General features: G+C 37.7%; 1 long non-coding RNA gene and 1 pseudogene across 2 annotated transcripts; both read left to right on the top strand.

Moving 5' to 3' along the window:
• Nucleotides 1–246: 246 nt before the first annotated feature.
• Gm30960 lies at nt 247–2,630 on the top strand. The gene is made up of 3 exons (XR_386093.2): nt 247–286; nt 627–739; nt 2,489–2,630. It is a non-coding gene; the product is annotated as a predicted gene, 30960 (long non-coding RNA).
• A 19,156-nt stretch (nt 2,631–21,786) lies between these two features.
• On the top strand, nt 21,787–22,786 carry 4921533I20Rik (Riken cDNA 4921533I20 gene; annotated as a pseudogene). Its single transcript, NR_033607.1, has one exon. The product of NR_033607.1 is annotated as a Riken cDNA 4921533I20 gene (transcript).
• Nucleotides 22,787–22,883: the final 97 nt, after the last annotated feature.

Genomic DNA, 22,883 nt, shown 5'->3' with positions numbered 1-22,883 from the left:
TTTCACACACAAACACACACACACACACACACACACACACACACACACACAACACAACACATTGACACAGCCATACCAAGCATTACAGAAAGGTAATTTTTTCACCTCATTTTTCATAAATATTTTTGCTAAATTTAATGAAGCCTGGATATTAAATGATTATTCTTTGTATACTCCTATGAGCAAAAGTGATAATTAAAATATTAACTGACCGAAGCCTTACTGTCACTTCTTTATTGACAGTAACAACTGTTAAGATGTGCAGGCAGTACTTCCAGAACTTCCAGTAAGTACAGACAAATACTGTTATAGTACTTATATCCGTATTTCCAATTTAATCACAGTAGTCAGCTTATGTATAATGACAAGTTATATGTATACATCTGTTCATATCCCTCTATATCTATACAATCAGCTTATCACCAGGATATCAGGCCCTAACATTTTATGATATCTATAGTAGTAGGTTTGGGGAGGGTTTGATGGTGAGTTTGAGAATGCAAATCAACTGCTGAGACAGTAAGTTATTACTATTGGTTTAAAAATAAAGAATCCTTTAGGAATTTCTTTCTGATTCCCTAATACTTCCAAAGTGCTCATTATATTTTAATTTTAATTCTTTACAGTCCACATGGAAGCCAAAGTATATTTGTGATGAAACCATAAAACACCCGGAAGAGCCTTTAAGACTGAACGTGGACTAGTAATTGTCACTGCTGATGCAGTCCGCTGTCATGTCGTATGTATTACTTTGTAGATATTATCATTAAAATGATGTCATTAGTTATTATATGAGCCACCTTCTAATCTGGAAACCACATAAAAAAGAATTTGCAAGCTCTGTTATTATAAGAGGACAGTTCAATTGAGTGGAACTTGTTCAATATGTAAATAGCTTAAAGTAACTCATCTAGAAATTTATTATAAAAAATAAAATGTAAAATGGTGAACTAGAATTTCCCCCCAAAGAATGCCATAATATTTTCTTTTTGAACATAAAATGTGTATATGCAATTGACTGAGTGACTTATTAGAACTTTTCATAGACAATAAAATAAATTAGTACAACAGAAATTTCAGAGTCACACATTTACACAACATTACCATATAATAGTTTAATGGGGCCCAAGACCTGAACATTATATACCTATTTTTACATGGTGTAATCACAGTTTTACAAAATAGATTCTAATGACATTAATCAAGAACGTGTGCTAGTTGGATTATTTTAAGAACTACTATAAATACATACCTAGCAACAATTTAGGCAAAAGAAGTTTGCTGATACTCAAGACCTAGAAAAATCTCAAAAAGCTTCATTATTGTGTAGTGGGGATAAAATTCTGGGCATTGCTCCACTTATAATTGTTCTAATTGTATTTTATTAATGTTAGCCTTAGAATAATTAGAAATAGGAAAATATTTTTTATAAAACTTCTTTCATATGTTTGCCATATCACTGAGAATGTAGCCTTCTGTGGCTTTATATTTAAAACTGCATAGCATCAATCACTGTAGCATATTCTACTTGTCTGAGTGACAAATTAAACCATCTCAGTGATTGACATGTGTAGATTTTTCAAATCTTTTTGTTTCCATTTATGGAGAGATTGAATAAATCAAATGTTTAATCTGAAATTTTATAAAATGTGGACAATTCATCATTAGAACTCATAGTTTTACACATGAATTAAGTAGAGTCCAAAGGAGTTTTCACAATGATAACGTAAGTTACCCATTCAGCATCTACAGAGGTCTCAGACATTAATACTCACGTGGAGGCAGGCAAATAATAGGTTTTTAGCATATTGTTTTCATGCTCTTAATATAATTTGGTTTAAGCTTACAAGACAATCAAAAGACAAGGAAGGTAATACTTGGGTTGTGAAAATATTATCGTTTCCAGTCACTGTTAGATAGTGTAACCTTGTTCCAAACTTAATCATTTTTCTCAGACTCAGATCCTCTTAAGAAAAGTTTCATTGACAATAGGATAAGTAATATGTCTTCCATGAAGACTCCCACGACATATATGCACAATGGTCATAATGTTTGTGTCCAGGGTCTGATCCGTATAAAACTCTCAGTTATCTGTCTAACTGTGAGACTATTATCTGGAAGTAATTTCTAAGGAGCAAAGCAAAGGATGTATAAGTAATGCTGAAGCAAAGTGCACAACGGAATTATTTTAAGCCAGCAGTAGCGATAAATACAAAGTTGATTGAGATGGAAGCTCCTTTATTGAATCTTCACCCACTTAGCTCATTAAGTCATTCTGTGGACTTCTTCCTTTGCCGTGTGCTGCTACCAGGAAGACGCATGAATGATGTTCATGTTCTAAATCATGAAAGATGTGCTCTCTCTGTGAACTATAATGCGGCCAACTTTTAAAGAGTCGTCTTTTCCTTTGTGCTTACCTGAAATTTGTGACTCATCAGAGATTTACATATGTCTTTTGCTAAGCTTTCTGCTCATGATTCCTTTACAGAAATCTTTTTCATGGATCAAGTATGCTCTCAGAGCATAGTAAAGGGACAAGACTGATTCTAACTGGCCAGATAAAGTACGGTTACCTGAAGAAGGGGACACACATCACGCCATGGAAAGGGGAGGCATTCCTAGTAATGCAACAAGGGAGAAAAGAAAACTCCAGGAAAAGAAAACAGGGGTTTGCACAACATGGAGAGAACACGAGTCCAGATGAAAAATGGGAACTGTGACCCATGGAATTATAAAAGTTTGAAAATAGGAATAGATGTGAGAATTTCTGTATTTGACTTATAATTGGCTACACTGAAAAAATCCCATCAACAATGACAAGAGACTAGAGTTCTCCCAGGTTCTAGTAGGCTGAAAGTAACTTAATATATATATATATATTTTTAATTTGGAGAATAAAACAAAGACTCACCAAATAGCACATCTTCATGAAATTTGTATTAAATTTGAATTTGTCTTATGGTAAATATCTGTTTTACAAACTATTATTTTATCTATAGCTGAATAAATGAAGGCTAAGAGAGATTATTTAATTTAACCCAATTTCTGAGGAATTAGTTCAGATTATCTATCCATTATGTTTTTTACCTACAATCTCTTCCAGAAAAATAGACATTGTCCATTATAAATCTGTTTAATTTTTTCAGGTAAATATACATGTGGTATTTTATATCTAAGGCATATTATCATGGTTTGGACTTACATAAGAGTATAGTTCTTTAAAAGAAAGAAAATCTGCTCCTACAAAGAATTCCTAAATTAAGTATTTTGTTTCATGATGAAAATGCAGGTTTCTCTAGTTAAGCAAGTAATTACTCTAAAAATATAAACTATTAAATAAATGAAAAAGAAATTTCAGTTGTTGAAATCTAGGACACACTAAAAGGACTCTGAAGGAACTTAAGTTTTTTTTCAACACACTCTGTATCACTTGCTTCAGGATTGAAAAATTTCCCCTCCCTCCCAGTGTCGTCCTAAGATTTGAGAGTGTCTATAGCCTTGCTGAAGGAGGTTCCTCTCTACAATTCTACAATTTAGTTTTCTTGTCCTGGCAATTAACCTAATTTGCATGCAGGAATGTTGTCTCTGCAAAATTTGGAAGCTAAATGTTCATTTCCATATAAGGCCATTCCTTCAGCTTGAGTGTGGTTTGCCGCCCAGAGCCTATGTGCTGTTTTCCCTTTCGAAGCCCAGTGCTCCTGAGCAGGTCCCCATTCCCACGGAGGAAACTCTACGAGCTATGAACACATATTCTCCGAAGTCTTCTAAGTAGCTAATCATATTACAGGGAGGGAGATTAAATATCCCTTCAAAAGGAATAATTAAACAAGTATTATCTAATGCCAACAAACACTATTCCTTAAAGTTTTTGTTAAAATGTATTTTCTGTTACTATTTGCTAGGATATTGTATCATATAGCTGTAGCACATTTCTTTACATCTTAATGCAAGAGGCTGAATGCCCTTCCTCATTATAAAATATGAAAAATCATTACTTCAAAATGAATTACTAGAGAACAATTCATCTGACAGAAAAGTCAACAACACACCAAACTTTCTGAACAACAGCAGTTCCAGTGCTGCAAGTGTGTCCCTGTTCCTGCACTGTGTGTCCCTGTTCCTGCACTGTGAGTATGTCCTTGCTCCTGTACCGGAACTGTGCCCCTGTTACTGCACTATGAGTGTATTCCTGTAGCTTTCTTTCTCTCCTTCTCCCAGTCTACTTTTCTGTTGGTGTATTTATTTATTTGGATTGGTTGATTTCTCTCTCTCTCTCTCTCTCTCTCTCTCTCTCTCTCTCTCTCTCTCTCTCTCTCTCTCTCTCTGTGTGTGTGTGTAATGTTTTGATTATATGTGTATGTAATGTTAATAATATCATTAATTTAGAGTTCTTAGTATACTTTAGTATAAATTCTGCCCAATGATTGAATAGGTTTCACAATGGTTTCATCATATAACTTGTTTTTGCTTCTGTGAATGGTGATTATAAGAGATAGCAATGGTTTTCAAACAGTAAACTATTTTCAAAGGATATATAAAATATTGAACATGTTAAGGAATATCAGGAATAAGTGGCATGATTAGTCTGACATGTCTGACATGTCCAATCAAAGTTCCAGGACAGTAAAATGTTAAAGAAATAATGAAAGATGCTTAGCTTTAAGATACCGCAAAATGTTGGCGTTCAAACTTCACTAGGTGATACAAGACTGTGATGACTTCCTAAAAACAGCCATGGAAACCAGACAAATGCCTTTCCCAGACTAAGAACAACAAGGCTCAAGAAAGAATTTAACAGCCACAAAAAAAATTATTTTTGAAGCACTAGAGCAAAACAAACAGATTTTTTTTGTGTAGTAAAATGTGAGAGAAGTTTGATACTTCCCGAAAAGTGAGCTGGAAAGGGTGATTACTTAGATGAAGAGACAGCATTGTTAATAAATACTAAAATGACCAAGAACAAAGCAATACAGAATTACATATGCAGTGATTTCCAGTAAATAAAATATATCTGAGTGTGTTAGTGAATGTATAACACACACACACACAAACACACACACACTATTCCATCAAATCTGTTCAAGTATGAAACATATGGAAGCATTGTGGAAAACAGTTCTGTATTATTTTATCTATAAAGATGAATGTTTCATAGGGTCCCATAGTTGACATAGCTGACATTCATTTGTATTTTTTCTATCAGAAAAATCAAATGTTTCATTTCATTTTTCCATTTGCAAAATGCAGCAATGTATATCCTGTAGATACCACTTTCACACTGCAGTACTAATAATCCCCAAACAGGTGGATAGAGAATACCGGAAGCCCTGATATGCTAATATTAGTTACATTAAATAACAAGCCTTAATACTGTTTTCTTTGAGCTCGTGAAAGTCTAATTTAGGGGACATAAAGTCTTTGATTCTGCCGGAGAATGGGGAATTGTTGGAATTCCCTTCACTCTGAGGCTACCAATGGACTTCTTCCTAGCAGTGGTGGTTCACAGTAAGAGTCACAAGGAAAGTTGGCTTCCGACCGAGGCCAGTTTTTCTAGGTAACTAATAACTCAACTATTCAACTTTCAACAGTTTTCTATCCTACTGTTTAGATCAATTACTCAAAGCATCATTAAATCAAGTTATAGTTAAATAAAACATATTAAAGGGAAATTAATATTTTTCCAAAAGTATCAATCTGAATAGTTTTAGAACCTTTTACTGTTTCCTGTGTTCTGGAGTGTTTGAGCTTGTCTACATGTAGTAGAATGGTTGTATGAGAACTTATTCTTTTGCCTCCATTCCAGACTTAATGCTTTCTCCTTCTACTGTGCTTATAAGGAACCTGTCCATATAACATTTGTCATTTGTCATCTATTGGAACTGACAGGCTCTGAGAAATGGGTCCCAAGCTTCCCTAATTGTACAACTACAACATATTTTTTATTGTTGATCTTTGCCTTATATTTTTTTTTGGTGTGTTGTTTTACAAATAATGATCAATTTTGGTCAAGTCTTTGTGAGCTATAACAATAACATGACTATAACTCATTATTAATATTTTAATTTTAATTTAACTTTTACTAATATTTCTGCTTGGTACTTTCCTTATATTATGATTACTTAGGATAAGTTATATAAAGCTAGATTTAACTTTAATTAAAATAAGAATCTCAGCCAGGCATGGTGGCGAACGCCTTTAATCCCAGCATTCGGGAGGAAGAGGCAGGCAGATTTCTGAGTTCAAGGCCAGCCTGGTCTACAAAGTGAGTTCCAGGACAGCCAGGGCTATACAGATAAACCCTGTCTTGAAAAACAAAAACAAAAACAAACAAACAAAAAAATCTCTAGAATATTTAAAGAACTTCAGGCATTAAACACCCGAAAAAGCATCCGGTCAATAAGTGTGCTAATGAGCTAAATAGACAGTTCTACAAAGAAGATATGCATAAGACCAGTAAATACCTGAAATGTGTTCAACCTTCTTGGCCATACAGAAAATGCAAATTAAAATTGCTTTGCAATTCTAACTTCTAAGAGTAGCTCTTATTATGGAGACAAGTGCCACAAATACTAGGGAGAAAGCAGAGGAAACAGAACTCTTACACAACTCTTACTCTTGGGGATGCAAACTGGAATTTTAATCAGAGATGTTTTAAGACACTAAAACAAAGCCAAGCATATAACCCAGCTATGTCATTCGTGAGTGTAGTTCTGAAGAACTATATTTGACCCACCAGAGAGCTGCACATTTGCATTATGGTTGTACTATTCACAATAGCCTGGAATGGAGCCAGGATATATGTCCATCAATTAATGAATGAATAAATAAAATGTACATAGACATAATGGAATTATGTTCAGTCATAAAGAAAATGAGATAATAATATTTGGAAAATTGATGGCACTGGACATTGATTTTTAAGCTAAGAAAGTTGGATTTAAAAAGATAAACATTGAATGTTTTCTCTCATATATGGAACAAAGATTTAACATTATCAGTATGTGTGTGTGTGTTTATGTGTGAGGGATTTGTATAACTTGATGGATTCATTTGAAGAGAAGGAGAGATGTGAGAAGCCAGGGAAAAGAGAAACAGAACAAAATAAAAGGAGGAAGCAGCCAAAATGTGACAAAGGGCAGAGCAGAGGGAAGTTCTAATGGGAAACAAATTGAAATGAAACAAAGTGGCAACTGTAAAAGAAAATGCCATAATGAAAGTCATTCTGTTAACTAAGTTTTGATAACAATTTTAAGTGAAAAATATGTCTTTTTATAAAAAAAACCTCCACGTAATTGGACATATTTTCATATCTAATATTCTTGATCTATTTTCTGCATCCTAGTTTTATTGCAATATGCTTCAGATAATTATTTTGAAGTCCTTTTCAAGTTCCTCCCTAAGAACATGTTGTCAAACTCTGCTAAGTTTCCTCATTATGCATTAATTATTATTGTGAACCATCAAGGAGGAAAACAGAGATTTTCACATCTTGAAAGCACATCTTGAAACAGAATGACATTTTTAATTAACAGAGGAGCCCAACTATCATTAATCCCCGAGAAACCCCTTCAGTCACAGTGGTTGCTAACCTGAGAGTCAAGGCTATTACTTTGGGTCAATTCTAATCTCTGGCAGCCATCTTTGTCTAAATTCTTTTTGACCAATCTATACTTCCAAGGGCTTCTGACTACTTACAGTTTCCACATCACCATGGAAGGCTCTATTTCCATATTGTCTGAACTGTGATAGCACATTGTTTTAAGAATACTCCTACTACTTTGAGGTTTACCTCAATTAGATATGCAATCTATTTTCTGCATCTCAATGACATGCTTTATAGAAATATAAAATTAATCTCTTTGCTCTCTTCAGTTCTAATTCCTGGCAGCATGAAGTATATGCTGAATTTGTGACCCAATAATATTAATTAACATTATATGTTAAATCTTATATCAGGAAAATGCTTGTACCATGAAAAAATTTATCCCTAGGGAAGCAGAAAATGTCTGTCTCTCATAAAAAAAAAATTAAAGCTAGCTTGATGCCGATATTTTCTAATAATGTTATCAATCAATTCTATCCATATAGATTTAGCTGTTGTATTTTCCCAGACACTTTGTGGTTGGAGCACACTGTCAACAAGAAATAGGACCTCATAAATACTGAGAATTAGCCTCCATTGTGAATTGGATAGCAGCATGACCTAGGGAAAGTACTTAGCCTGAAAGCTTTGTCTTGCTTGTTCTGGAGTCAACCAATGTATGTCACTGTGAGCAGATCTGGGAGGGCCTTACAATATAAATTACCTGAGGAAAAACCTATATAATGGATGATGATGTCCAGAAGTAGCTCAAAGTGACCCAAGGGGGAGAAAAGGCTGCTGTTGCTTGCCAAGCTTTACTGCTTGTTGATGTGGATGCCTACCTGATTTTTGCTGCTCTTGATTCCACAATACTTTGTTTACGCATTTTCTTTGGACTTTCAATCTGGAGTACACTATATTCACATGTCTAAAACATACTGATCCTTCAAGGGATGATGAGGGTTGTTGAAGGCATCTGTCTCCACTTAGGAAAAAATGATTCCTATGTCAGCCTGGAGATTTTGTTTGTTTGTTTAGCTGTTTTTGGTGTGCTTTGGAAGACAGAGCATCACACAGCTAATGCTGGCTCAGATTCGATGTTTAGCTGAGGCTAAGCTTATACTCCCAAGTGTGAGAATGGCTGAATGGCACACCTCCCCTGCATTCCTCTTCCTAAGCTGAATGACTGACATCAACCCAGTGAGCCTCCACTGTGATGTTTACTTCCTCACACATAGCCTGTCCTTGGTCCTCCATGAAAGGCTTGATGCTCACTTGTGTTCATCTGGCAACGTCTTCATCCATTAATGCAGACTCCCACCTTGATATGTCTATTGACTTCCTGGATCCTAAGAAAAGAAGGAAAAAATGAAAAACATTTAATTAATGAAAAGTCAGTGAATACCAGCCTATGCTTCAGTACTCTGCTTAGGGACATGTGACATGGATATAACTTAGGTTTAATTCAATTGTCCTATGTATAAACCAGGTCAGGCTATGAATGATCACTTCATTTTACACTATATAAGTTTAAGAGAATACATAGTAGTGGTCATTATGTTACTTATAGAATCATTTTTATTTATTTTTTAATTAGATATTTTCTTTATTTACATTTCAAATGTTATCCCCTTTCCTGGTTTCCCTTCTGAAAGTCCCCTATCCTCTCCCCCTTCCCCCTGCTCCTCGGCCCACCCAATCCTGCTTCCTGGCCCTGGCATTCCCCTATACTGGGGCATAGAACCTTCACAGAACCAAGGGCTTCTCCTCCCTTTGATGACTGACTAGGCCACCCTCTGCTACATATGCAGCTAGAGCCTTGAGGTTCTCTGTGTGTTCTTTGATTGGTGGTTTAGTCCCAGGGAGCTCTGGGGTTACTGGTTAATTCATATTATTGTTCCTCCTAGGGGGCTGCAAACCCCTTCAGCTCCTTGGGTACTGTCTCTAGCTCCTTCATTGGGGACCCTGTGCTCCATCTAATAGATTCCTGTGAGCATCCACTTCTGTATTAGGAACTGGCAGAGCCTCTCAAGAGACAACTATATCAAGCTCCTGTCAACAAACTCTTGTTGGCATCTGCAATAGTGTCTGGGTTTGGTGGTTGTTTATGGGATGGTTCCCCAGGTGGGACACTTTCTGGATGGTCATGCCTTCAGTCCTTACTCCAAACTTTGTCTCTGTAACTCCTTCCATGGGTATTTTGTTCCCTCTTCTAAAATGGATCTAAGTGCCCACACTTTGGTCTTCCTTTTTCTTGAGTTTCATGTGTTTTGCAAATTGTATCTTGGGTATTCTGAGCTTCTGGGCTAATATCCATTCATCAGTGACTGCATATCATGTGTATTCTTTTGTTATTTGGTTAACTCACTTTGGATGATAGCCTCAAGATACATCCATTTGCCTAAGGATTATATGAATTCATTATTTTTAATAGCTGAGTAGTACTCCATTGTGTAAATGTACCACATTTTCTGTATCCATTCCTCTGATGAGGGACATCTGAGTTCTTTTCAGCTGCTGGCTATTATAAATAAGGCTGCTATGAACATAGTGGAGCATGTGTCCTTATTACAAGTTGGAGCATTTTCTGAGTATAGGCCCAGGAATGGTATTGCTGGATCTTCTGGTAGAACTATGTCCAATTTTCTGAGGAATGGCCAAGCTGATCTCCAGGGTGGTTGTACCAGCTTGCAATCCCACCAGCATCTGCTATCACTTTAGTTTTTGATCTTAGCTATTCTGACTGGTGTGAGGTGGAATCTCAGGATTGTTTTGATTTGCATTTCCCTGATAACTAAGGATGTTGAACATTTTTCAGGTGTTTCTCAGCTATTCGGTATTCCTCAGTTGATAGTTCTTTGTTTAGCTCTGTTCCCCATTTTTAATAGGGTTATTATGGCATCATCAAACTGTTCTTAAAGAAGTTGGAAATATTCTGACTTGAATTAGAGATGTGTAGGAGCAAATGCTCAGAAAAAAAACTCAACAGATTATATTTTGGCTCACACTTTGAGATCTATTCTTTTTCTCTTATAGAGAAAGTAATAAATGGTTTACCTCTAATAAAACTAAAAGGTTTCATGATAAGAAATTAACATGGCAGTTTTTACATAAGTTGGCAGGTTGATCTAATATCTTTACTATAAAAGAAAATGGTGTTTTAATAAAGATACAAAATGATTAGGTTGTCATTTTGTTTCCTAGACTTGTACACAAACAGCCAAAATTGAAAGTAGAATTTATGTGAATTGGTACAGTATAGCTTCCAACTTTAGCAAAGGTAATAGTGGAGAAAGATGTCCAATATAAGGTAAAATAGATTTCTTAATGCTATATTATATCTATAATAAACAATTGATGTTCAAAAATTAACTACTTTATCTAACTATAAGCTTTTATTTGTATAGTTTTATCATTTTTATTACTTGCATCCCATCTCTTATTGAGTGTCTTAGTCAGGGTTTCTATTCCTGCACAAACATCATGACCAAGAAGCAAGCTGGGGAGGAAAGGGTTTATTCAGCTTACACTTTCATACTGCTATTCATCGCCAAGGAAGTCAGCACTGGAACTCAAGCAGGTCAGGAAGCAGGAGCTGATGCAGAGGCCATGGAGAGATGTTCTTTACTGGCTTGCTTCCCCTGGCTTGCTCAGCCTGCTCTCTTATAGAAAACAAGACTACCAGCCCAGAGATGGTCCCACCCACAAGGGGCCTTTCCCCCTTGATCACTAATTGAGAAAATGCCTTACAGCTGGATTTTGTGGAGGCATTTCCCCATCTGAAGCTCCTTTCTCTGTGATAACTCCAGCCTGTGTCAAGTTGACACAAAACTAGCCAGTACAATGAGCTATATTGTAAATATAGCTAAATCTTATAGTAGGTATTTAAAATAGTTTTGGAAACATTTTATTCATTAGGAATTACCAGTTCAGGCATGTTTAACCATTTAAATTGGTACAGGTAGATTTAACTTACTTGATATTTGTAAGACAAATGAGAAGATAGGAATTATGTGTTAAGGACCCATTTTCTGATCACTATAAAAATATTTGCATAATAGAGAGGCCTATAACAAACACATTTCTACAATTAGAAAAATAACCTCTGTGCATTGAAAATGAGATTATCAACAATAACAGATCCAACATGGACCCTTCTTTGTACATTAACACCATCTTAAACTCTCTTACTCAGGGACTTATTAATATTGCCAGTATAGATCATGATATGAAAACCCTTAGGGAAAAGGAAATTATACAGACAAGTATTGCCTAAAATATAAAGGGGTGTTGTGTCTGGCCAGTGGATCACGTGTCTGGGTTTTAGTCTGGAAAGGCATCTTGGAAACTTGGAAGAAAAGAGGAGCTAGGCAGCGGGAAAGAAAGATGCAGCTAAGACATCCTGTTCAAAGCTCAATTTTACTATTCTGACATGCAGTTATGAAGGAGGGGAAGGGGGCCCGATTCCCGCCAAATAATCTTGGGATCCAGTAGCAGGGTAACCACGTGTATGGCTCCAGAAGAGCAAAGCAGCAGGTTCCAGCAGTGGGCGTGGCAGAACGATTGAGCGTCAAGCTCCATCCAGATGTAAACAGTGGAACCTGAGCAGGCAGGTTTCAGGCTGGGGGAGGGGAGGCTATAAAGGGACATTGCCATGTTGGTATCATGGGCATTATCAAATTAAAGTCACTTCAGGAATTTGTTATTAATACATTGTTTACCTTTCTGGCAATTAAAATTCCAACTAATTCATGCTAATAATTTAATATTGAAACAATGAACACAGTTTATAAACAACAGCCGGAAAACACAAATCTGTCAGAAGTTTAGAGGCATATTAAAAAGGAGAAAATAAATGATATTGTAAAAATATAAAGTCCGTATAAGAAAGCAGTTCTTATTGCCAATTTTCACCTACTAGCTTAAAAAACCTTTTCTCAAAAATCTATCTATATATTTGGGTGAATAAATTTAAAAAAAAAATCAAAAAACAAACTAGATTCTCATCTATGTATTGGTATCATGGATCATTCTGTACTATTTACATATTTTTATTAGTAACATTTCTTTATAATGGTCATACATTATTTTAACATATAAATAAGATATTGAAAAGTGGTCCAGTAATTACCGCTTGCCTGTTCTTCTCTGAGGTTAAAATTCAGTTTCCAGATGCATGCTGGGAAGCCTCCCCCCCAGGCATCTGGTACCCCTTCTCTGGTCTGTTAGTCACTGGAAAACAGAAAAACAAGCATACAAAAATAAAAATAAATACTTCTCGCTTTACTAAGGAAATCTTAGAATTGCTCTAAGACTGCTGTTGTTTCTGCACATCCTCCATTAGCATTATTGTTTAAAGGGCAGAGAAGAAGAATGTGTTGTCTTAGAGACCCGATTACAAAGATGAGGAACACTTCTTGGTACTGAGCAGGGATGCTCTGCCCATAGTCATTTCACATTGCATTTTAATTACAATGATCTCATATATGCCCCTATTCCTGTTTTCCTCCTTATCTGCTCAGAGTTTCACTAGAAGACAGCAAATACTTCCAGACACTTCATCCAGGAGTCTTCTTGTTGTACATTAATCACAAAGGAGCCCGGCCAAAATGAGACGTCCATTTTCTTTTTCTGGGGACTGGGTTTTGTCTAGCTGGAATTGAATTTTCATAATCCAGGGTATGGGAAGCTTTTGGGATCTTCAATTCTATTGCCAGGTTCTCAGAGAATAACTATAGTTCATAACTAAGAAAAAATGAAATCTGCTCCAGAAAGGAAAGTAAAGATTCCCTATTATGCCACCAGGATGAGAAGTTTTGAGATAGATAGCAGGCAAAGATCTAGGATTAATGAGAAAGCAAAGAAATGAAATATGTAGCTGTAAAATAGGGCAAGTTACCTGCTCACCTTGTACCTGGAGAGAGCAGCCCCCATCTACAGCCACAGAATCAGGCAGAAATTAAATACCACACAAATCCTCCTCCATCTCCAGGGCTGTCCAAGATACTTGTAGTAATGACTTTTATACACAGCATTTAATTATGGAGGTTTCCAGACTCCATCAAAATATTTTAATTGATTTTTTTCTACAACCCCATTGCATAGATAAAATGTAATTGCCATCAGGTGTGACCATAAACAAAATGAGATATTGCTAAATCAGTCAGGAGGCACCTATTAAAGAAGACATTTCCTTTCCTAAGCTTCACACAGGGCCTTTGTAACTTCCAGAGCATCAGTCACATGTTATCATGTATTAGTTTAAGGAAAAGATAGGACTGAAGAGATGACTCAGTCAGTTAAGGGCTTGCCATGTAAGGAGGAAGATTCCAATTCATTCACCCAGAATTCATGGTTAAAAAAAAAAAAAAAGAGTTGAACCTACTGGTACATGCTTCTATCTCTGCACTTAGGAGGTAGAGTCAGGTGGGTCCCCGAAGCTTGCTGGTCAGCCAGCAAGCCAAGATCGTGAGCTTCAAGACAATATTCACAAAAGAAATGGTGGAAAGTGATTGAGAAATAAACCTGAGATCCACCCTGGCTTCCACAAGTAATGTACACAGTTACACATGTCTACACACACAAACACAAAGAAAATTCTGCAGGTAAGTTTTTAAAGGTGATAGAGTTATACTTGAGTGTATATCTGATTTTTCAATGTCAGATCAGAACTACTCTAGATCATTGACAAGAAACCGTAGGGAAGCCCAGGCATGCACCTGAAGTGGGATAAAGTGTACCCTGCCATCCATGTGTGTTGGAATAATGGGAAAGGAGACACCTGCTTTGCATCTCATTTTCTCCATGGTGGATATGGATGTCTTTCTGTCCTATGATAATTACCATGCCAGTGTCTGTGGCTCCTGGTTACAATGATCATCTGCACACAAGTGTGGATGAGACAAAATGATGCAGGTGTACTGCCTGTGTTTGCTGGGATTGCATTTGTTTAAGGGACAAAATAGAAATGATTAAACTCCTGCTTCAAACCAACCTAGACTATATCCCCACAGGGCCAATTTCAGTGAATTTGTCCTAAGCTTCAGCACAAATAAAAAAATAAAAGTGTAATCTATTCCCGTGATATTTATTACTTACTAATACAATCACAAGTGAAATAAAAGGTTTTGGCATTTCTCACATTGAGATTTTGAAAGTTGCTACATACTCAATTAAGAGATAAGGACCCAAGAAGGATCAATCTGATGTTCTTTACCCAGAAGACTTTTGTTTTCTTCTTCTCATCTTTGTTAAAAACCTCTGATTCTATTTCATAATGGGCTTGACAGAAATCTACAATGTAAGCTGAAAGAGAATAATTGCATTATTCTTTAAATGAGCCCATTGTAAAGGCAAGGAAGGGACATTATAAATCTTTTATACTGGGATACATAATAAGTTTTTATAGGTGTGTGTTTGTGAAATGCTTCATCGTAATACCATTTTCAGGTTCCCATCAAGGGCTGTGGCAGTAATAGTAATCACAATAATTATAGACGTAGATTGCAACTATCTTCTAATCAGTCAGTGGTTTCTAAGCAACCAGGTTTAACAAAGCTAACAACTGCCACCTCATATATTCCTGTAAAAGAAAAAGTCTCTAAATTTAATCATTATGAAACTACTGTCATAAACCCCCTGACCTTTATTTGATTCCTTATTTATCCCCAATTGCTTCAGCTTAATCTAGCCCTTCAATATGTGAGGAGAACTACTTGAGTTTTTATGTCAAATGCTTTCTTCTTAATGCAATACTATTTTCTCTTTTACCAAAATCATACATGGGACCTGATAAACTCATAAAAAGCATTCTTTGCAACCTTTGTGCTCTTATTGGGAGTTAAAGTGTGCATAATCAACTGTCATAGCATAGGTTTTATATCAGGCAAGTTGACTTTGAGCCATTGGGAACTATGCAATAGTGATGAATTGTCATGCTGCATCCTGACTCTCTACAGGGGGTGCCTGGGCACCACCAGAGGCAGCAGGGCAAATTCCAAAACTCGGGTCCATAGTCCTGTCTTCCTTCCCAATTCGGGAAGGGTAAACAGGAGAGTCTGGGACTGAGATGATCCTTGCTTGTTCACACTGGTTTATTTGATGGCAGATGTAAATGCATGCACTTTATTCGGTGTGAACCAGGGATTATCTTCTTGCAGGAAGGAATACCCAAGAAGGAAAGTTCATTGGCTGACGGCTCAGGGCTATCAACACACCTCATTTGCATGGAGAAGAACTCCAGGTGTTATGCCCTCAGTGCCCACGGACCTCAGTTGAGTGGAGTGGAGTGGAGTGGAGTGGAGTGGAGTGGAGTGGAGTGTAATGGAGTGGTTACAAGTTCCAGCCCAGGTACATAGACAGATAGGGAACAGCTCCACTTCTACCTGTCGCAGATCTCTGAGATTTCTGTAGTATGAGCTAACTCAACCTTGTCAGTTCTTATGCCTGGCTGGCAACCTGGTCCCATGTGCCCTACAATGAATGAAACAACAGGACAGTTAAACACAAACACAAAAAGGATACCATTCTTTGAAATAACCAGTGAGAAAAAGGATTAGCATTTGCTGACCAAAGGGTTAGCATTTCCTGGAGATCAGGAACCAGAATAATTAAACCTAAAACTTACCCGCACATTCTTTAACAATAGCTGTCTGACCTCGAGTTTTATAAATTTATGTCATTTCCCAATTTTCATGAGAAGAACATCATTTGATTGTGACTAAAGTCTGAAACCTTAGCAAGGTGAGGTCTTTAATATGTTTTTTTGCCAATAGATATGAAACACTAAGACATCCTATGGTTTATCTAAGATCAACATGGCAAAAATACACCAGGGTCATTCCTCTTCAGAAAATAATACACACATGTAATTGTTGTGTAGGTTGTTGGACAGGATGAGGGCAGAGATGGTGCAATGTGTGCTCTGTGGATTCACTAGACAGCGTTTATTTTGATCTTCAGTACATTCATATACTGATGCTTGGTCTGAGGTCCTACATTTCCATTTGGAAGACACTTGCTTCTGCCAGTTCTGTGCCTGTAAGAACTCTCCCTTAGGGCTACAGGAAGTCTATTTGGTCTTGTATTAGACAGTGTCGATGAAATCTTTCTCTGTTTAGTTAATTTGAACAAGACTGCAGGGACCTTGCTCCTTATTACAAGGCTCAGTCACTGGGAAACTATGTCTGCCTGATTGTGCTGTGCTGGTCATGGTCTATTTAAGGAATGGTGACATTTGTTCAAAAGAAAAGCAGTCCCATGGACCACTCTTCTCTCTGCCAATACAACTGTGTGTACTCTTGGGAAGCCATGTGCCATTTATGTTCTTTCTATTGTTGTATGTGAATATCTCAAGTATGTTTGAACGGGGTCAGAAAATCAGGAAAGTCTCATAGATGTGGAACATAAATAAATCCATTAGGACTATGCACAAGAACCAAACATCAGTGGTCAAATGTAGAGTAGTAAATTTGTAGTAAGCCCCAGGTCAAGTTCAATTGTGACAGGGAAATAGCTGGTGTGCAGTTCTTCTCTTATCTTGGATATTCAGCAAGATATCAACAGTGCTTCTTGGCAGTGCTCAGAACTCTTATACAAGAGATCTCTCCTGATCTACAATAGCTGGGAAGACTTAGAATGATTTAGTTACATCTCAACTAAGTCTCCAGATGGGAATGACACCTTGTGTAAAATTGAGTTTTGATGGAGGTTTGGGAGCTTAAGCCCATGATGCCCTGTGATATTACACATGGACCTCTGGGATTCCCACAGGTACAAGAGAGGGAAGAGTTCCACAGCGGGGTTCCACCTGGTGCAAATCTTGTTGACTTCAAGAGCTGTGTTGGCTTACACATGGTATTGTACTGCAAACTAAGTTTTGTTTCTTGATCTTATTTGACTCAGATGAAAAATTAAGTTCTAAAGATGTCATGTGTAGTTTAAATGTATAGACAACCACCACAGAGGAAAGGGGGTTGAAGATGACCATTATCAAGATCCCAATGTGTCATTGGGTACTTAGAAACATCTGAGGGTGGCTTTGAACTTTCTGTAAAGTATTGTGATTTGTTCATTTTTCTATGTTGTTGGGGCCCAAAATCCCCTGTCATCTCAGTCTCCATCTTGTCCGTGGACCATCATCTATTAACTAACACCCTTTTTTTTCTTCTACTATTTTGCTTCTGGAATTGACTGTTTGCAAGGGGAGCATGTATTCTACAGGACTATGACTGTAGCTATTCTGAATTTGGGAGGAGGGAGGCATGTTCAAATATGTGGCTCTCTCAGTAAACTTTTTCATAACCAAAATTAAAAAAACTATGTACAAATTACAGAAGCTGGATAGAAACTCAGATGACATGTAGAAATATGGATAGGAGCAGACAGAGCAGGGAATAATAGGTGTGTGTGCTGAGTGCTTACAGCAGCTGGCCTGCCCTTTGACACCCCTTACTCCTCCCAATTCCCACATTCCCCTTCACCAGAACACCTAACCTGTGCTTGTGCTAAGACTCCCACTTTGCAACCAATTTAACAGGCAGAGCATTTACACAGTTTGGGGAGGGCTTGGAGCACAGACAAAAGAAAGAGGGCATGGGGGATTTTTTTGTTTTCAAGTTCGCCAGATTGCTCATATCCTTAGAGCAAAAGGAGATATGTGATTGTAGCTTGTAGCAAAAAAAAGAAAAAAAAAAAACAAAAAAAATAAAAACAAAAACCAATCCATGCTAAAGTGGTTAGGCACAGGCAAGTTGGTCTTAATAACCCCCAGTGGACAGTCCAATGCAGCAGCAGTCTTGCCCTGGTTTCCATGGTTAGCTGCTGCCAGGCTGCTCATAGCTCACACTTCCAATGCTATCCACCCTCTGTGGGTAGCCTACAGAGAGCTGGCTACCGCTCCCACTTCCCCTTACATCCTTAAAATGATAACACAAGAGACTTGTAATATGCCAGCCAAATTTATTAGAGGAAATCTCCAACCACAAAATGCCCATGCAAAGAATCTAATACTCAAAGCATATAAATACAAGCTGCAGACCTAGATCTGGCAAATGCGCCTACTTTACTCTACTTCCCATCTATGAAATCCCCAGTTACTATGGCCCTTAGGGCCCTGTGGTTCAACTCCATCTTCCTCTTCCTCCATCTTTTGTTCTCCATTCCCTCTCTCTTCTCCATCTCTCCTTACCCTCTCTAAAACTTTGAGCTGTGCTTTGCCTACTCCAGCCCAATATCAGCTCTAGCCTTATCTGAACAATTAAAATTTCACCTGACTGCATCTAAGTTTAGGATTGAGGGAGCAGAACACACAAACAGCAATCCACAACATTTCCCCTCTTTTGTCCAATTAAAAGGCTCTTTTCACTGAGATATAAATTGAGCACAACTATTACCACTCTGTAATTTATAAAGTATAAGATACACTTATCACCCAGCCCATCAATTTGGTCAAGTAAAGCATTCTATCATCCATTCTAATTTTAAAAAGTTTATAATTTTATACCTATTAGGTCCTGGTTTCAGATTTTATATCATCTGAAAACCTTGTTGTCAAAACTATCATCTGTTACAATGCTAAACAACTGGAGTTTGCTATGAGACTACAATTAGTTGTCAACCCCATCAGAATCCCAAGAGCAACATAAAATTTACTTGAAAATATAGGAAGCACTAACACAGCTTCCAGAACAGAAACAAATTGTAGTGACAGCTGCCTACCTACACAGTGCTCTGTTTCTCGTCACCTTGGAGCACCAGTCTGTGGCTATTTGGCCCAGGATCATCTGACAGACCTTTATCATTCAGAATTTTGAAGGGCTGATTACCCTGTATTGGCAGAGGTATCAGGAGATGTACTATTGTGCATAGTGTGTCCTTTTTCTGGATAGTATTTTTGTTCGAAGATGAATAGGCAATTTCTGCCCAATGACCACTTAGCCACAATATGCAACCTCACCTGGAGGTATAGATGCTCAATTCAACAACACATGATTAAATCTCATTAAATCTCACAATCTATGGATTTTTTTTTGAGTGTTTGGAAACTATATATCTATTTAGAACAATCTGGAATGGTGTCCTTTAAATGCTCTGGGCCATTTCTAATTAGAATATCTTGAAAATACCCTTACAATTAAGTTACAACATTGAGTTCTTTATCTGGCCCTTAATGCATATGCTTAATCATGTAAAGACAGTTTGTAATGACAGTTATAGAAGGAATAGGTCTAAGCATTGTATTTTTAAATTTTTGTATCTATATTAGAAATTCATACCAATCAAAACTTTTATTCTCTACAAATGTAAGAAATTAAAACTTCAGTCTTGTAACCACATATAGATTTCTACAAAGTGAGATTTATGATTACACAATCCTCCCTGTTCAAATCATGGCCATTTCTAAATTCCCCAGAAAGACAACTAGAACAACCACGTCCAGCCCCCAAACCCAGGAACTGGGATGACAACTCTTGATAAGTTCTTCCTGCTGAATATGAGAGTTGAGATATCTTTAGAGGAGGAAAGGGTAGGAAAATGAGAGAGTTGGGTAGGCCATAAGAAGACCATGCCAACAATTGTTCTAGTCTCTGATGTCTAAGTTCTGATTGGATCCATCTGAAAGGTTTAATAAGGCAAGATGACCTGGACTCCATGACACTGGGAGTTCTAGAAGGCCAGTTTAGCATGTCTCAGGGTGAATCTCACCAAAGCTGTACCATCTGCAGTCTACAAATCTCAAAACCAAATGTAAGTACCGTCAAGATATTTGCATGAATTTTGTTAGACTGTGTAGGGTGTACAGACTAGTTAGGTAAGAAAATTTGACCCTTGTTTGAGCACAAAAACGACAATCTTTTTATGGGCCAATTATAAGAATAACTGATCCTAAGTCTTCATTCATGCCATGTGCAGGATGGCACAAAGAATCTACATTTTTGTTTGATTCTATTGAATCCAGTTCTTCATAAGTTCTCACTGTGTCATATCTGAACCATATAACTCTGGAAGTTGTCCAGAGACTAATTACCTTTTCTAAAAACACAAACAGCTGGAAGTGGTGGCACACCCCTTTAATCCCAGCACTTGAGAGGCAGAGGCAGGTGAATTTCTGAGTTCAAGGCCAGCCTGGTCTACAGAGTGAGTTCCAGGACAGCCAGGGCTACACAGAGAAACCCTGTCTGGAAAAAGCCAAACCAAACCAAACCACAAAAACAAAAACAAAAACAAAAACAAAAACAAAAACAAAAACCCCACAAACACAAAGACTTTCTCTGAAATAAGAATGTCCTTTAGCCTGTAACCAGGAAAAGTTTTAGCTCATCCTCTCTCCCACAGGAAGAAGAAAACCACAAAAACTCTGAACCACACCCATCTTGACATCAAGCAATTTATAACAAGTAAATAATATTAAACAAATGCTATTTAAGCCTTAATAAATTCTGATTGATGTGTGCTCATGTGTGCTTGCTTGTGAGTACTCTCTTTCTTTCTCTTATACACACACACACACACACACACACACACATACACACACACAACACAGAGAGAGAGAGAGAGAGAGAGAGAGAGAGAGAGAGAGAGAGAGAGAGAGAGAGAAGAGAGAGAGAGAGAGAGAGAGAGAGAGAGAGAGAGAGAGAGAGAGAGAGAATATTCTTTAAAGGAGAAAAAGAGGAAGACTATTCTTTGAAGCAAGCTCAGGCATGACAGAAATCTCCTGTGGAGCAGGGCTTAAGGATTTTCAGTATGAACCCAGACTGTGAAAGAGGGGCAGAGGGGCTTCCCCCCTTTATCCAGCAGTAGAGCTCGTATTCCTGGTTATCAACTTGACTATATCTGGAATGAACTACAGCCTAGAATTGAAGGGTTCATCTTTGATCGAGATCTTTAGCTGAAAGACACAAGTTTCTGACCTGGATCTAGGTGTGGAGATTAGGCTCAAGCAAGGTCATAGACACCCTTAATATCAGGAGATTAAGGCAAAGAGATCTCTTAGTTTAAGGTCAGCCTGGGACAAAACAAGTCCCAGATCCAGGCTTGGTGGGTGGGCCACACCCTTAATCCTGGCCACGCCCTCTGCTGGAGACCTGTTTAAGGCCAGCAGAAGAAGCAAGATTCACTGTCCTTCACCTACTTGCATTTCCTTGCCAGCAGGTTGTCACCAAGGAGCTGGAGAGTCAACGTGTAACTTAGACCCACGGAGCAAGATGGATGTCCTAAGATCAGAGATTCTGCGAAGCGACAGCTGGTGGAGGACAGGAACCTGCTGGTAGAAAATAAAAAGTACTTCAAGCAGAGTAAACTCGCCAAAACAGAGGAGGAAGCACATTTTGGAAGATGCCCCTACAAGACACAGCCAAAAGAGGATGACCGGACACCACCATCAAATCCTGTGCTGGAACTCGAACTTGCAGAGGAAAAACTTCCTATGACTTTTTCTAGGCAAGAGGTCATCAGAAGACTGAGAGAGAGAGGAGAACCAATTACACTGTTTGGGGAAAGCAATTATGATGATTTCCAATACTTAAGAAAAATAAAGATTCTTACACCAGAAGTAAGGGCTTAAGGAATGATCTGAAAACAGCTTTGGACAAGATTGACCAGCAGTACTTGAATAAAAAGTGGTTGGTCAGGAAGCTGGAGAGGAGAACACACAGAATGACCTGAAAGTTCTTGAGGAAAACACGACCACTGAAGAAATAGAGGCACTGGGGGAGTCCTCAGGGAAAGGTGAGGATCCTGAGGACATGGACATCATCACCAAGTTCCTGAAGTTTCTGCTTAGTGTTACATGGGCTAAAGAACTGAATACCAGAGAGGACTATGGGAAGCAAAGCATGCAGGGCAAACTGAACAGTGCTACCCACAAGCAGACCGCTTTTCAGAAAGCTCCAGAAAAGAAATCTTCCTGCTGATACTAAAGGGTCAGTCACAGGTATTATTAAGTTCCTGTTGCAGCGAGAGTATGTGAAGGCAAATGATGCTTACCTTTAGATGGCCATTAGAAATGCTCCCTGGTCTATTGGTGTCACTAAAGCTGGTATCCATGCCAGAACTGTCAGGGAAAAGATCTTTTCCAAGCATGTTGCACATGTTTTAAATGATGAAACCCAGCGGAAATACATTCAGGGACTCAAGAGGTTAATGACAATTTGCCAGAAGCACTTTCTTACAGACCCATTGAAATGTATGGAGTATAATGCAGTGTAAGATCTGTGTATGGTGATCTCTTTGACAGATCAGATGTCAAATAGGCTAGTATGCACTTGGCATCCAACTCTCACATGATAGAAAATAGTACTGT

The sequence above is a fragment of the Mus musculus genome, chromosome 18 (assembly GCF_000001635.26).
Source record: "Mus musculus strain C57BL/6J chromosome 18, GRCm38.p6 C57BL/6J".
Classification (NCBI taxonomy): domain Eukaryota; kingdom Metazoa; phylum Chordata; class Mammalia; order Rodentia; family Muridae; genus Mus; species Mus musculus.
The sequence above is the reverse complement of the archived record's forward strand: the minus strand, read 5'-3'. Positions and strand labels throughout refer to the sequence as shown.